Raw genomic sequence first — 13,924 nt, 5'->3', positions numbered from 1 at the left:
AAGAGGTTAATACATGTTAATCTAAAATACATTAGAAAATGAGGTATTATGCACTTCCATCACCACACTCTAATTTAGGGATGTCAAAACCAGTTCCTGGAGCATAGCACCTTTTAAAACAAGGTGTGTAAAATGAGGTACAATTGTAAACTCTGTAGATCTGTGGGCGTCATAAGCTGGAATTTGATTACTGTACAAGCCACTGGAATTACAAAAAGTTGTTTCTCTAAGCATATTAGACTTTTGACTGTTTATAATCTTCATGCATAAGCATTATGTGTGTGGTTGTGTTTTTTTTTTTATTACTGTTATGGTATTTTGTAAGGAATCATTAGGTCTATGGTGTCACTTCAGAAAAGAAGGTGGTGGATGCTTCTCTTGTCACATAATTCAAACTAGGGTGGTTTTCAATGAACATTAGCAATAGCTAACAGAGCAGTTAAAGCTACCCTATGTAGAATTTAGCACATGCAAGTTGAACAAGGTGTTAACAGTTTAATAAACAGATTGTTTATTCTTAAGCCCACAATGCTGGCCGTTTAACACTGGAGCCCACAGTGTTGAGGAATGCAGGGCTTTTGAGGGTGCGTGTGAAATGTTGACCAAGGAAGAAATATAAGCCCAACTAGAAGTCCAGTTTGAACCATAGGTCATTCAGTTTAGAAGTGTCTGTTTTGCTTCACATTTACTTTACAATGATCTGATATTTACATTTTATTCTGGTCTCCAAATATATATATATTTTATTGTAATAGCAATATTACAAATGTAATAGAGAAATGAAATGTTGACCCTCGAACCTTTAACAACCTAATACAGATCTCCAAATCTCAAATCTCAACCTGTTATGGCAAAGTCAACCCTCTGTTGAATGTGTATGACCTTCCAGCCGTCAGATGGCATTGAATAAGAAAGCTTCATGCTACTCTGACAAATATAGCTACATGAGTACTTTGGGAAAACCTTCTATCACTGTCTACCACTGCAAGGTACAAAGTAGGTGAACCCAATAAAGTGGCCGGGTCAGTTTAAATGTCTATAAAAGTCTATATTTCATCATCCTCATAGCATCACCAAATCATATATAACAGGTAAACCGACCAGACATAACATTATCACCACTGACAGGTGAAGTGAATAACACTTATTATGATTATCTCTTCATCACGGCACCTGTTAGTGGGGGGGATATATTAGGTAGCAAGTGAAAATTTTATCCTCAAAGTTAATGTGTTAGAAGCAGGAAAAATGGGCGAGTGCAAGGAGTTTGACAAGGGTCAAATTGTGATGGCTAGACGACTGGGTCAGAGCATCTCCAAAACTGCAGCTCTTGTGGGGTCTTCCCGGTCTGCAGTGGTCAGTATCTATCAAAAGTGGTCCAAGGAAGGAACAGTGGTAAACCGGCGACAGGATCATGGGCGGCCAAGGCTCATTGATGCACGTGGGGAGCGAAGGCTGGCCCGTGTGGTCCGATCCAGCAGACGAACTACTGTAGCTCAGATTGCTGAAGAAGTTAATGCTGGTTCTGATAGAAAGGTATCAGAATACACAGTGTATCACAGTTTATCGCCGGCTGCACATCTGCAGACCAGTCAGTTAGGAAGGTGGTCGTAATGTTATGTCTGATCGGTGTATAATCTATTAAGAACCCCAGTGATCAACATAAACAGTCCTGTTACAAAGTAAAACAAAAAACTTAATCTTTGTTGATAATTGCTGGTATTAAAATACCAAACTTCAAAGCCTAAGAATGTGCCTTAACACGATGCCTGTAGGAACTCATTAATTGTGATATTAATTGATTTGTGTCTGACGCCATCTAATGGTCATTAAACGTGTTGTCTAGTTTCTTTTCTTTCAGTGTTATTATTGCTCTTTGTGGTTGGAAGTGATCACCCTGTGTTGTTCTCTTTCTATTGATGGGGTAGATGGGGGTCTGACAGTTTCTGCATAGCAGTACCCAAATATTTCACCCCTAAGGTAGGTATTTCTTATAACCTTAAGTGTAAATTGTCAGTAATACCTCATCTAAACCAAAAATGGCCAGAGAAATAGAAGAGTAAATCTATAGAGCTCAGTAAAAGCTCACACCTCTTAATAATTGAATTAAGGTGCTTCATTCAGGTGTATAAAATTAACCACCTAGTCATGGAGTCAGTCTTTACAAACTTTTGCCGACTTTTGTGAATGGGTTGTTCTAAAGAGCTTACTGAATTTAAACATGGTTCTGTAATAGGATGCCACTATTGCCAGGGTTGCTGAGTACTGAGGTGTATAGTGCATAAAAGTCACCAAGGCTTTGCTGACTCTATAACTACAGTACAGTGATCCAAACCTCCTCTGGCATTAACAGCAGCAGAGCTTCATGGCAGGGGCTTTTATGGCTGAGCAGCTGCATGCAAGCTTTACATCACTGAGCACAATGCCAAGCCTCGGATGGAGTGGTATAAAGCACGCTGCTTCTGGACTTTGAAGCAGTAGAAATGTGTTCTGTGGAGTGTCAAATTACACTTCTCCATCTGTCAGTCTGACTGCATTGTGCCAACTGTAAAGTTTGGTGGAGTGATAATGCTATGGGGTTGTTTTTCAGGGGTTGGCCTAGGTCTCATAGTTACAGTGAAGGGAAATCTTAATGCTTCAGCATTCCAAATCATTTTGGACAACTGTATGGTGGCTCGGTGGGTAGCACTGTCGCCTCACAGCAAGAAGGTCCTGGGTTCGATCCATAGGCGGGGTGGTCCGGGTCCTTTCTGTGTGGAGTTTGCATGTTCTCCCTGTGTCTGCGTGGGTTTCCTCCGGGAGCTCCGGTTTCCTCCCACAGTCCAAAAACATGTAGTCAGGTTAATTGGAGACACTGAATTGTGTGTGTGTGTGTGTGTGTGTCTGCCCTGCAATGGCATCCAGGGTGTTACTGTGTGCCTTGCACCCACTGAAAAGCTGTGACAGGCTTTAGCACCATGCCCCCTGCGACCCTAGTTGGATAAGCGGTTAAGAAAGTGGGTGAGTGTATGCCTCTAACGTTGTGGGAACAGTTTGAGGAAGCCCCTTTTATGTTTCAGTATGAGTGTGCTCCAGTGCACCAAGCAGGGACCATAAAGGCATGGTTGGGTAAGTCTGGTGTATAGAAACTTGACCACACAGAGCCTTGACCTCAACTTCTTCGTCCAACATCAGTGTCTGACCTCACAAATGCTCTCATGGATGAAAGCTTTTTACTTCATATTATGTAAAGACTTTTGACAAAATAGTGTAGAAAATATTTTGTCCACTAGGAGGTAAACTACACCAAAAAATGCAATGCAAAACTGTGTTGGTAAATCAGATTCTGTCTGTGCCATTCATGATAATATGAGGTCTACAGTGGGGCTTCATGTAGGCTTCATACCTCACTATGAGAGGCCGTGTAGGCCATAATTCTGAGATGAATTCTCTCACACACACTATCATACTCTCTCACACACACTATCATACTCTCTCACACACACCATCATACTCTCTCACACACACCATCATACTCTCTCACACACACCATCATACTCTCTCACACACACCATCATACTCTCTCACACACCATCATACTCTCTCACACACACTATCATACTCTCTCACACACCATCAAGGTGTTAAAAGGAGGCCAGGAAGGAGGACAGGAAGTCAGATTGGCTTACAGCTGTAAGAACAGAGCCTGCACATAAATTGGTCTACAAAAACATTTAAATCTGGCAGCAGACCTTTTAACAATGACTACACTTTTGTTGAGCTTTGTTGAACTAGCCATGATATTTCTACTTTCTACCTTTTTTACAAGGTCACTTTGGTTTGTGGAAATAAATGGTAATGAGGAGGACATGTTTTACTATTTTTGTCCATCACAATGAGATGCATTTAGAACATTGAAAGGAAAACTGACAGCATGGGACATACCAGCATGATTCTGGAAATATTATTTTGTGAGCTTAATGGATAAACACTGACAACTTTTTACTTTCTTTTAATTAGCCCGCAGTTAGAAGGAGGTGACAGTCAATGAAGTTTGGGTGCACTGGAGGCACATTATGCATGTTTTTGTTCCCTAAAAAATTTATAGGAAAACTCAAGATCAGTAGAAATTAGACATAGGGATATATTTTCTCCAAGATTACCTCCAACAATCAGAACTGGTCATCCTACATAAACAAATTACCTTCGGTTTGTCTCTTGAAATTCGTTGCTAAAGAATAGCTGTATGCTTTGGAATCATCAGGAGGAAATTATACAGGCACAAATAGCAACTTCAAATTGGTTAACTGACGTGTGTGTGTGTGTGTGTGAGAGAGAGCATACAGCAATGTCTGCGACTTTGGCTGACATTGTTAATAAGATTCTTCAAATCACCCCAAATGCAGATGAAAGGTACGTGCTAGGAGGACAACAGTCTTGCAACATCAGAAAACAGCGCTGGCATGCGCTGCAGGTGCTGGACCCAAATGGACATGCCTTCCATCACGGGTGTGCAACTGGCCAAAGAATTTACAATGTTCAAATTCCAAATTAGTTATGGTTATTAAAAACAAAAAAAACGAGGACACCCCATATAATATTTAGATATTTATTATCAAGTTATGGACAGGTCAGGAAATCACTATTATACTGGTTAACAAAGATCTTGTCCCAAGCAAACAAATGTTTCTTATTTATTGTTGCATGCAGAAACCAAATATTTCAGAACAGTCTCAACAGCAAATAATCTGTCACTCAGGTGGATTAAGGTATCCTTAGTCCTTGTAGTCATACAATGACTGGTGTGGTACTTCTGTGGTCACTAGATGCTGTTGTCGTGTCAACCTCCACACCACTGTCCTCTAAATCTGTGGTGACAAACTAAAAACAAACAAAACAAACACACACAATGCATTTAGAAAATGTTGGGGGTTAGCCTATTGCCAAACCATGAAATCTAAATGCTACAAATTACTTATTATTATTAATAATATGCAATATAAACATACTGCTTACATTATTTTTAAATAACTTACCGTAAATGTGTCATTGTCTAATGTACACTGCCTTTGATGTAAATGTATTGTCAATCATGAAGCCATTTAGTTTCTGGCCCTCGTGCAACTTTGGTGAAACCAGTTTGTTTCCTCATGCCATCAAAAGTTCAATACTGAAATCACAAAAATTGAATTTAGTTTCAAAACCAGTCTATAGCAATTCACCCAATCAAATATTTAGAGAACAGTTACTCAAGAGAGCTTGGTCTCAATCTATAATGAATTACATTTTCTGTAATAAAATAAATATAACAAACTTTAATAGTACAAGTGACTAAGTTAGAATGAGCACTGAGACAGATTTTGAAATGTTAGACTGTAAGTCTGTAGCTTTCCATGTGCAGCAGCTTGTTTATGATTGTGTATACAAAATGAATCTATATTTTATTTTACTTATTAAGACCTACATAGGGAAGAGTCCAAAAGTTCCATGTAATTCGACTCGAATGTAGTGACACATTAATGTGGAGCAACTATAGCCATTAAAACGATAAAGTAATTTTATTTATTGTTCTTTAAGAAAGCTTCCAAAACAAAGTTTCTTATAAATTTGCTTTATGAGAACTCACTCACTTAGTTTGGCATTACTAGAACGTTTAAAACGTGTAATTTGCAAACGGTCCCTTACAAAGACGAATATTTATTAAATATCCCAATCTAAACCTGAATCTATCAGAAGCTAAATGAAGAGGTGAATGATGTAGTGAACTCACCTGTCCCCTGACTCTGGAGCCTCTGCTCTCTGTGGTTGAGGCTGATATGGAGGTCAGCACCTGGCTGATGGTTCGGATATAAAGCTTCACCGCATCTCTTCCTCCGCGGCCGCGTTTAGACTCCTGTCGGGTTGTCGGGTTTAAATCCACATTTCTGACATGGATGTGGCAGCGGTGGAAAAGTTTAAAATGATAACAGACCGATGCTCCATTGATTCTCTCTCGGTCCACTATCCTCTCCTATCAGTAATAATGAGGAAGGCGGGACATGTCTGTGAAATCCCGCGTCTTCCACCAATCAGGTACTGAGAATTTAATATTACTTCCGTTTCAATCAAACTCGTTTCCGTATCAATCAAACTCTCTCACACATACTATCATACTCTCACACACACACCATCAAACTCTCTCACACATACAACTATTCTTATTCACATGCACTATCATTCTGTCTTACATTCACTATCATTCTGTTCCATAAACATGATTATTTGCATTCACATACACTATTTATTATGCTTACATATAATAATATTCTCTTACACATACAGTAGATCTTTGTTTTACATACAGTGTTAACGTCCCTTACACAGACTACCAAACTTACATACATATACTAATATTCTCTTTTACACAGATTATCATGAAAGCACATAATGCATGTTTAAGTAGCTATAGTTATATGTGCAAGAGAGAATAGTGCTGTGTGTATGAGAGTATAATAGTAAATAAAAGAAAGTGTGATTATAGTTGTAAGAGGGTATAGTAGTATATGTGAAAGAGTATAGTAAACCATGTATGAGAGTATGATGGTGTGTGTGAGAGAGTATGATGGTGTGTGTGTGAGAGTATGATGGTGTGTGTGAGAGAGTATGATGGTGTGTGTGTGAGAGTATGATGGTGTGTGTGTGAGAGTATGATGGTGTGTGTGAGAGAGTATGATGGTGTGTGTGTGAGAGTATGATGGTGTGTGTGAGAGAGTATGATGGTGTGTGTGTGAGAGTATGATGGTGTGTGTGAGAGAATTCAACTTAGAATTATGGCCTACACGGCCTCTCATACCTCACAGTCCTAGGTTTGAGTTTCTCCCACCTCACAAAAACAGACAGATGGCATATTGGTTTTGCTAAATTGCCCAATGGTGTCAGTAAGAGAATGAGTGAATGCGCCTTGCCTTGTGATAGCTTATGTCCTGTGTTTAAGCAGCACTGGACCCACCGTAACCCTGGTCAGGATAAAGCTGTTACTAAGGGTGAATGAGGGTAAATATAATCATTTTTGTTGCCTGGTATGTTATGTGCAGTGGGGTCAAAAAGTATTTAGTCAGCCACTGATTGTGCAAGTTCTCCTACTTAGAAAGATGAGAGAGGTCTGTAATTTTCATCATAGGTACACTTCAACTATGAGAGACAAAATGAGAAAAAAAAAAATACAGGAAATCACATTGTAGGATTTTTAAATAATTTATTCGTAAATTATGGTGGAAAATAAGTATTTGGTCAATAACAAACAAGCAAGATTTCTGGCTCTCACAGACCTGTAACTTCTTCTTTAAGAAGCTCTTCTGTCCTCCACTCGTTACCTGTATTAATGGCACCTGTTTGACCTCGTTATCTGTATAAAAGACACCTGTCCACAGCCTCAAACAGTCAGACTCCAAACTCAACCATGGCCAAGACCAAAGAGCTGTCGAAGGACACCAGGAAGACCTGCACCAGGCTGCACCAGGCTGGGAAGAGTAAATCTACAATAGGCAAGCAGGTTGGTGTGAATAAATCAACTGTGGGAACAATTGTAAGAAAATGGAAGACATACAAGACCATTGATAATCTCCCTTGGGGTCAAGATCTCATCCCGTGGGGTCAAAATGATCATTAGAACGGTGAGCAAAAATCCCAGAACTACACGGAGGGACCTGATGAATGACCTGCAGAGAGCTGGGACCAAAGTACCAAGGCTACCATCAGTAACACACTATGCCGAGAGGGACTCAAATCCTGCAGTACCAGGCGTGTCCCCCTGCTTAAGTCAGTACATGTCCAGGCCCGTCTGAAGTTTGCCAGAGAGCATATGGATGATCCAGAAGAGGATTGGGAGAATATCATGTGGTCAGATGAAACCAAAATGGAACTTTTTGGTAAAAACTTAACTCGTCGTGTTTGGAGGAAGAAGAATGCTGAGTAAACACCGTACCTACTGTGAAGCATGGGGGTGAAAACATCATGCTTTGGGGCTGTTTTTCTGCAAAGGGGACAGGACGACTGATCCGTGTTAAGGGAAGAATGAACGGGGCCATGTATCGTGAGATTTTAGGCCAAAACCTCCTTCCATCAGTGAGAGCATTGAAGATGGAACGTGGCTGGGTCTTCCAGCATGACAATGATCCCAAACACACCGCTCGGGCAACGAAGGAGTGGCTCCGTAAAAAGCATTTCAAGGTCCTGGAGTGGCCTAGCCAGTCTCCAGACCTCAACCCCATAGAAAATTTGTGGAGTCCGTGTTGCCCAGCGACAGCCCCAAAACATCACTGCTCTAGAGGAGATCTGCATGGAGGAATGGGCCAAAATAGCAGCTACAGTGTGTGCAAACCTGGTGAAGACTTACAGGAAACGTTTGACCTCTGTCATTGCCAACAAAGGTTATGTTACAAAGTATTGAGTTGAACTTTTGTTATTGACCAAATACTTATTTTCCACCATAATTGACAAATAAATTCTTTAAAAATCCTACAATGTGATTTCCTGGATTTTTTTTTTCTCATTTTGTCTCTCATAGTTGAAGTGTACCTATGATGAAAATTACAGACCTCTCTCATCTTTCTAAGTAGGAGAACTTGCACAATCAGTGGCTGACTAAATACTTTTTGGCCCCACTGTATGTAACCTGGATTTAAACTGGGTGAAATGAGCTCTTACAATGCTTTGGATTACTGTCGTTTGTTAAAACTGGCAGAACAGTGTAGTAGGTGGTGCTGATGTGTTTTAGCGTCAGGGTTTTAGATTTGATCTTTGCCCAGGGCTGCCATCAATAAGTGCAACATACTGATACATATGTGTAAAAACATTATTTCCTTCATTTCCTTTACAATTTCTTCTCATTTGACATATTCATCACACTTTAATATTTCAGATAATCAAACTGCTTTTAATATTAGACAAAGTTGATTTAAAAAAAAAAAATTGCGTCATGCATCCTCTCAACCAATGCAGATCCCCGCTCTGATTGAGGAGAACAAAGCTAACCCACGCCCCCTCTGACACGTGGGCAGCATGCCGTATACATCTTATCACCTACACTTTGACGAGTGCAGTGCAGCTCAGCACTGTGTACGGAGAGACACACCCTGACAGCACTCTTTTCTCATCTCTGTGCAGGCACCATCAATCAGCCAGCAGAGGTCGTAACTGCATTAGTTATAAGAGAGTGTTCCTATCTGGCTTAATCCCACCTATATCTGAACAACAGGCCAATCGTTGTTCATGTGGCCGCTCAGCCTAGCCGGCAGGCAGAGCCAGCATTCGATACGATGTATTCAAGATCCCAGCTCTGGTTCCAGCGTGTGTTTTTACCGCTGCACCACCTGAACGACCTAAGGAAACCATTTTTAAATGATGATTTGAAGTAAAAATACTGTTCAGCCCTCCATGGCCCCTTAAGTGAGGTTTAGTTTCACTAGACACACTCAGGCCTGATTACTGCTGGACCTGTTTGAATCTAAACATCACTTACAGTAGATAAAACCTGTCTGGCTATGTGAAGCAGGTTAGAAGGTCTCAAAAAGGTGGGTTTAATCCTGACCTTTGGTTACTGTTGTCTGTGAGGAGTCTAGCATGTTTGTGTTGGTTTCCCTGATCTCCCTTAAATATGCCAGTAGGTGGACTGGCTATTGTAAATGACATGTTGGTGTGTGCTGCCATACAGTGAATATATGGTGTATTTCACCTTTATTTGATTTTTGTAGAGCACCCAAAAGTTATATGTCATTGTCAACTGAATTGCAAGTGAAGGAGGCAGACACGTCCAATGCTGTTCTAATTACAGTTCTGTCTATGATAAAAGAAAAACCTTTAGTGATGAGGAGTAGAAAAAAACTCTGTCGTACTCTGCCTTTATCAAGTCCACATCATACATGGAATGTTTTAATTAACCTCTAACCGTCTCTTTGTACCTTCTGATACACTCATTATTACTGTTCCCAAATCAGCAACCAGATGAATCATCCACTACAAAATCACAAACAGGCTTTATTCTGTCCCTCTGCATCATTCTGTGTTCCATGAGGAACATGTTAGTGTGAACTCTCTCTGCTTTTTTGTATGTATTTATTATTGATTTTGTTTTTTAAACAGGTTGGGATTCAACAGATCTTTTGCTTATGTTCTTGACATTGAAACTCTCTATGCGAGTCCAAAGCGAGGCCTATAAAGACAAGGTTTGACACATTTTGTGTGAAAGAACTCAGATGGCCTACTTGGGAGAAGTTGAAACTTTGATTGTGAACCAGGCTTTTAAGTAGAACATCTTTGACTTACCTGATGAATATTATTTTGATTAAATATTCCCACAGACACACTTCAAAATCTTGTGGAAGCCTTCTCAACAGAGCGCTGTTATAGCCACATGGAGAGAACCATCTCCATATCAATGTTTGTTTTGAACTGGTATAAATGGATGGGTATCCACATACTTTTGGCGGAATAGGTTCATTGGACCTGCAAAGCATTACTAAAATATTAGGCCACATATATTTCTAAAGTCCTGCTGTTTCTGTGAAGCTTATTTGAATAATGCCACAGATGTGTGGGAAAGCTGTAGCCTAGTGGTTAAAGTACTGGACTAGTAATCAGAGGGTCACTGGTTCAAGCCCCACCACTGCCAGGCAGCAGCTGTTGGGCCCTTGAGCAAGGCCATTGACCCTAAATTGCTCAGACTGTACTGTAATGTAAGTCGCTTTGGATAAAGGCATCTACTAAATGCCAAAAATGTAAAGGTAATGTGTGTGTGTGTACAGAATGTACATCAGTTTATTTGCCTCTTGGTTCCTTTATCATCTGGCTCACTTTTTGTGGCACAGAAAAAGACGACATCAGGAGCACAGGCAGAACTGTTGCAATGTAACCTGACTGGACCTTCTGACTTCACCAGAATATGAGGGAATTCATGGGAACATAAACTAAACCATACACTTTAACAAATCACATACTTAAATGTTATTTTCTTGTCACTGGGGTGGTTCCCTCAAATGTACCTACACTATATGGTCAAAATATGTAGACACCTGACTATGAGCTGGTTGGACATCCCATTCCAAATGAAAAATAATGTGGAGTTATGCACCACTACCTAGAAAACTAAAACAGCCTCCACATTTCTTTTTAGAAGATGTCGTGCATCTGTGTCAATTCAGTCAAAAGAGCATTTGTAAAAACAGGCCATGTGTAACAAAGGCTCAGCCGCTAAAGGGGTTTGACAGCGAGCCATGTTAGAATCTTGTCCTTGTCATTTTTGGTCAGCAAAGAAGGCACTGAGACACAGATGATTGATTTCTTATTTTTAATTGACAGCCACCTGCACCTTGTCAAGCATAAATTTGATGAAAGTATTTCAATATATATAATGTTTCTTCCTTTCAGACTTGCCATCTTCCATGTCTGGCAAACTTGCCTTTCTCTTTGAAACAGTGGTCCTGGGCTTGGCCTGGTTTTCTGCTGGCAAGTATGGAATGCCAATATACCTTTTTTTTAGGGAACTCAGTTTATGGTTCCCTATCTTTCCTTTTTCCAAAATCTGGGTTTTTGCAGACGGCCAGTGTAGCCTGTCACATTGTGATAACCAGTTCTCAGTTCTGCACTGTCCCTTTTCTATCCACTCAGATGTTCAGACAGACATGGAACATTTATTTCACCAACCAGAGTTTATATCATTAAGCAAATGTGACAAAGCATCTTTAGGTCATGTTTATTCTCCAGAAATACTGCAATTTTTTTCTCACTGACAAACAGCAATTTATGTTTTGGCACACGATTTTACAGTAATGTTGTAAAATTGTTAATTATCATACAAACAAACAAACTACCCAACCAGAACTGAACATAAAGCAATCTAATCTTTAAAAGTAAAATTTCTGACTAATGATGTTTGAATGTACTGTTGTATGTATTGCAACAAATGCTACTGTCTGTATGTTTGTGTTTCTGACTCACATGCAGTGCTGGTTTTAGCTTGTTAAACTAATGGCTGCATTTACACATGTATAATAATATAAGTTCCCCTGAGTGTTAGGAAACCTTAAAGTTGGATATACATATGATACATGTATTAAAGATGTAAAAATAAATATGAGGGCGGCACTGTGGCTAAGTGGGTAGCACTGTCGCCTCACACAAAGAAGGTCCTGGGTTCAATCCCCAGGGCGGTCCAGGTCCTTTCTGTGCGGAGTTTGCATGTTCTCTCCGTGTCTGCGTGGGTTTCCTTCAGGAGCTCCGGTTTCCTCCCACAGTCAGGTTAATTGGAGACGCTGAATTGCCCTATAGGTGAATATGTGTGTGTATGTGTGTCTGCCCTGCGATGGACTGGTGCCCCGTCCAGGTGTTACTGTGTGCCTAGCGCCCATTAAAAAGCTGGAATAGGCTCCAGCACCCCCCACGACCCTAACTGGATAAGCGGTTAAGAAAATGAGTGAATGAGAATATAAATATGAGGTGACAAAGAGAACAAGAGAAGGATAAGAAAATACACAAATACAATGACAACCATGTTTTACATTCATAAATCAGACAATAGCTATAAAAAATAAAAAAAAACAACACAAACATTCTTCATTGGGGCAATAATCAGAAATTGGTTGGGTTCACATAAACAGGTAAATGGTAATACAGTTAGACCTTATCCACACTGTTGGGTAGTAGAATTTTGGTCACATTTGTGTCTCTCTGTTTTCCACAATGGTCCCAGGAACATTTTAGGATACTTGGCATTAAGGACTCCATGAGGTACCAGGAGATTTTTTTAATAAATCTGCCTGCCTCTGCCAACCACAACCAGTCGGCTGTAGTTGGATTTTGCAGTAGAATAGTGATTTAAAAAAGCTACAGAATTGGTTCTACTGTATAACTACAAAGTCCAGCTTTTGCCATGACCATGCCAGTTCCCTACCCTAAGCTCCAGTGAAAACCTGTGTGCTGAGTTAAAAACAGAGCCAGTAAAGTAGGATCTTGGAGACTGACAAAATGTTCTTTAATTAAAAGTTAGTTCTGTTACTTTAAGTTTAAGATTAACATAATAAAATACACTTATTATAATTTAACATTATCGAGAGATCTTTTATTAGAATCATGGTTTATTAATATTCATGTATCCTGTAACACACTAGACTCATTATTCACTGCACCATGGGTAGACAGCAGGGGGTCCTTAATTAGCTCAGATTTAAACGATCAGCTTTTGATGCACAGCGAGCACATTTTAGAAGTTAAAAATACTTACATGAAAAACTATGAGGACACTTTGTAATTAATTAGATCAATTAAATTGATCCCGAGTCATATTTAGCATCAATTTAGTTTGTTGGATTTGATGACTTGCCTTTTTACATTTACATTTTCGGCATTTAGCAGACGCCTTTTTCCAAAGCGAATTACAGTACTGTGACAGCATACAGTCTGAGCAACTGAGGGTTAAGGGCCTTGCTCAAGGGCCCAACAGCAGCAACCTGGCAGTGGTGGGGCTTGAACCAGCAACCTTCTGATTACTAGTCCAGTACCTTAACCGCTAGGCTACAACTGCCCCTGACTTTTCTCTTGCAGGAACAGCCTTTTTTTCAGACTGCAGCAATACTGTTGAATTAAGGTCTGGATTATTATTATTATTTTTTTAAACATATCATTTTGTTAAGAAGAGCAGTTTCTACAACCCACACCTCCAATCTCATTTCAATACTTAATACACTGGACTTATCAGAGAGCTCATTATCCAAAGAATTATAATACTCCAACCAATAATAATAAAGACACAAAAGTAGAATTGTTTTTGTGGTTTTAGTTTAGGCTGAATGTTCGTCTATTAATGTGACTTGGGTGACATATTTAATTAGTGAAAATGTAGACTGACCCATAAATGAAGGAGCAGAAATCTAGATAATTCTACTGGCTCCACAAATCTGTAGACTTGAAACTG

At 39.8% G+C, this 13,924-nt stretch overlaps 1 long non-coding RNA gene across 1 annotated transcript; it reads right to left on the bottom strand.

Moving 5' to 3' along the window:
* Positions 1-4,574: 4,574 nt before the first annotated feature.
* LOC134321968 (uncharacterized) lies at positions 4,575-5,888 on the bottom strand. Its single transcript, XR_010013945.1, has 3 exons — positions 5,750-5,888; positions 5,016-5,149; positions 4,575-4,860 (listed from the first exon to the last, which is right to left on the bottom strand). It is a non-coding gene; the product is annotated as an uncharacterized LOC134321968 (long non-coding RNA).
* Positions 5,889-13,924: the final 8,036 nt, after the last annotated feature.

This window comes from Trichomycterus rosablanca, chromosome 10 (assembly GCF_030014385.1).
Source record: "Trichomycterus rosablanca isolate fTriRos1 chromosome 10, fTriRos1.hap1, whole genome shotgun sequence".
NCBI classification, from domain to species: Eukaryota; Metazoa; Chordata; class Actinopteri; order Siluriformes; family Trichomycteridae; genus Trichomycterus; species Trichomycterus rosablanca.
Note: the sequence above shows the minus strand (reverse complement) of the source record. Positions and strands in the feature narration are given on the sequence as shown.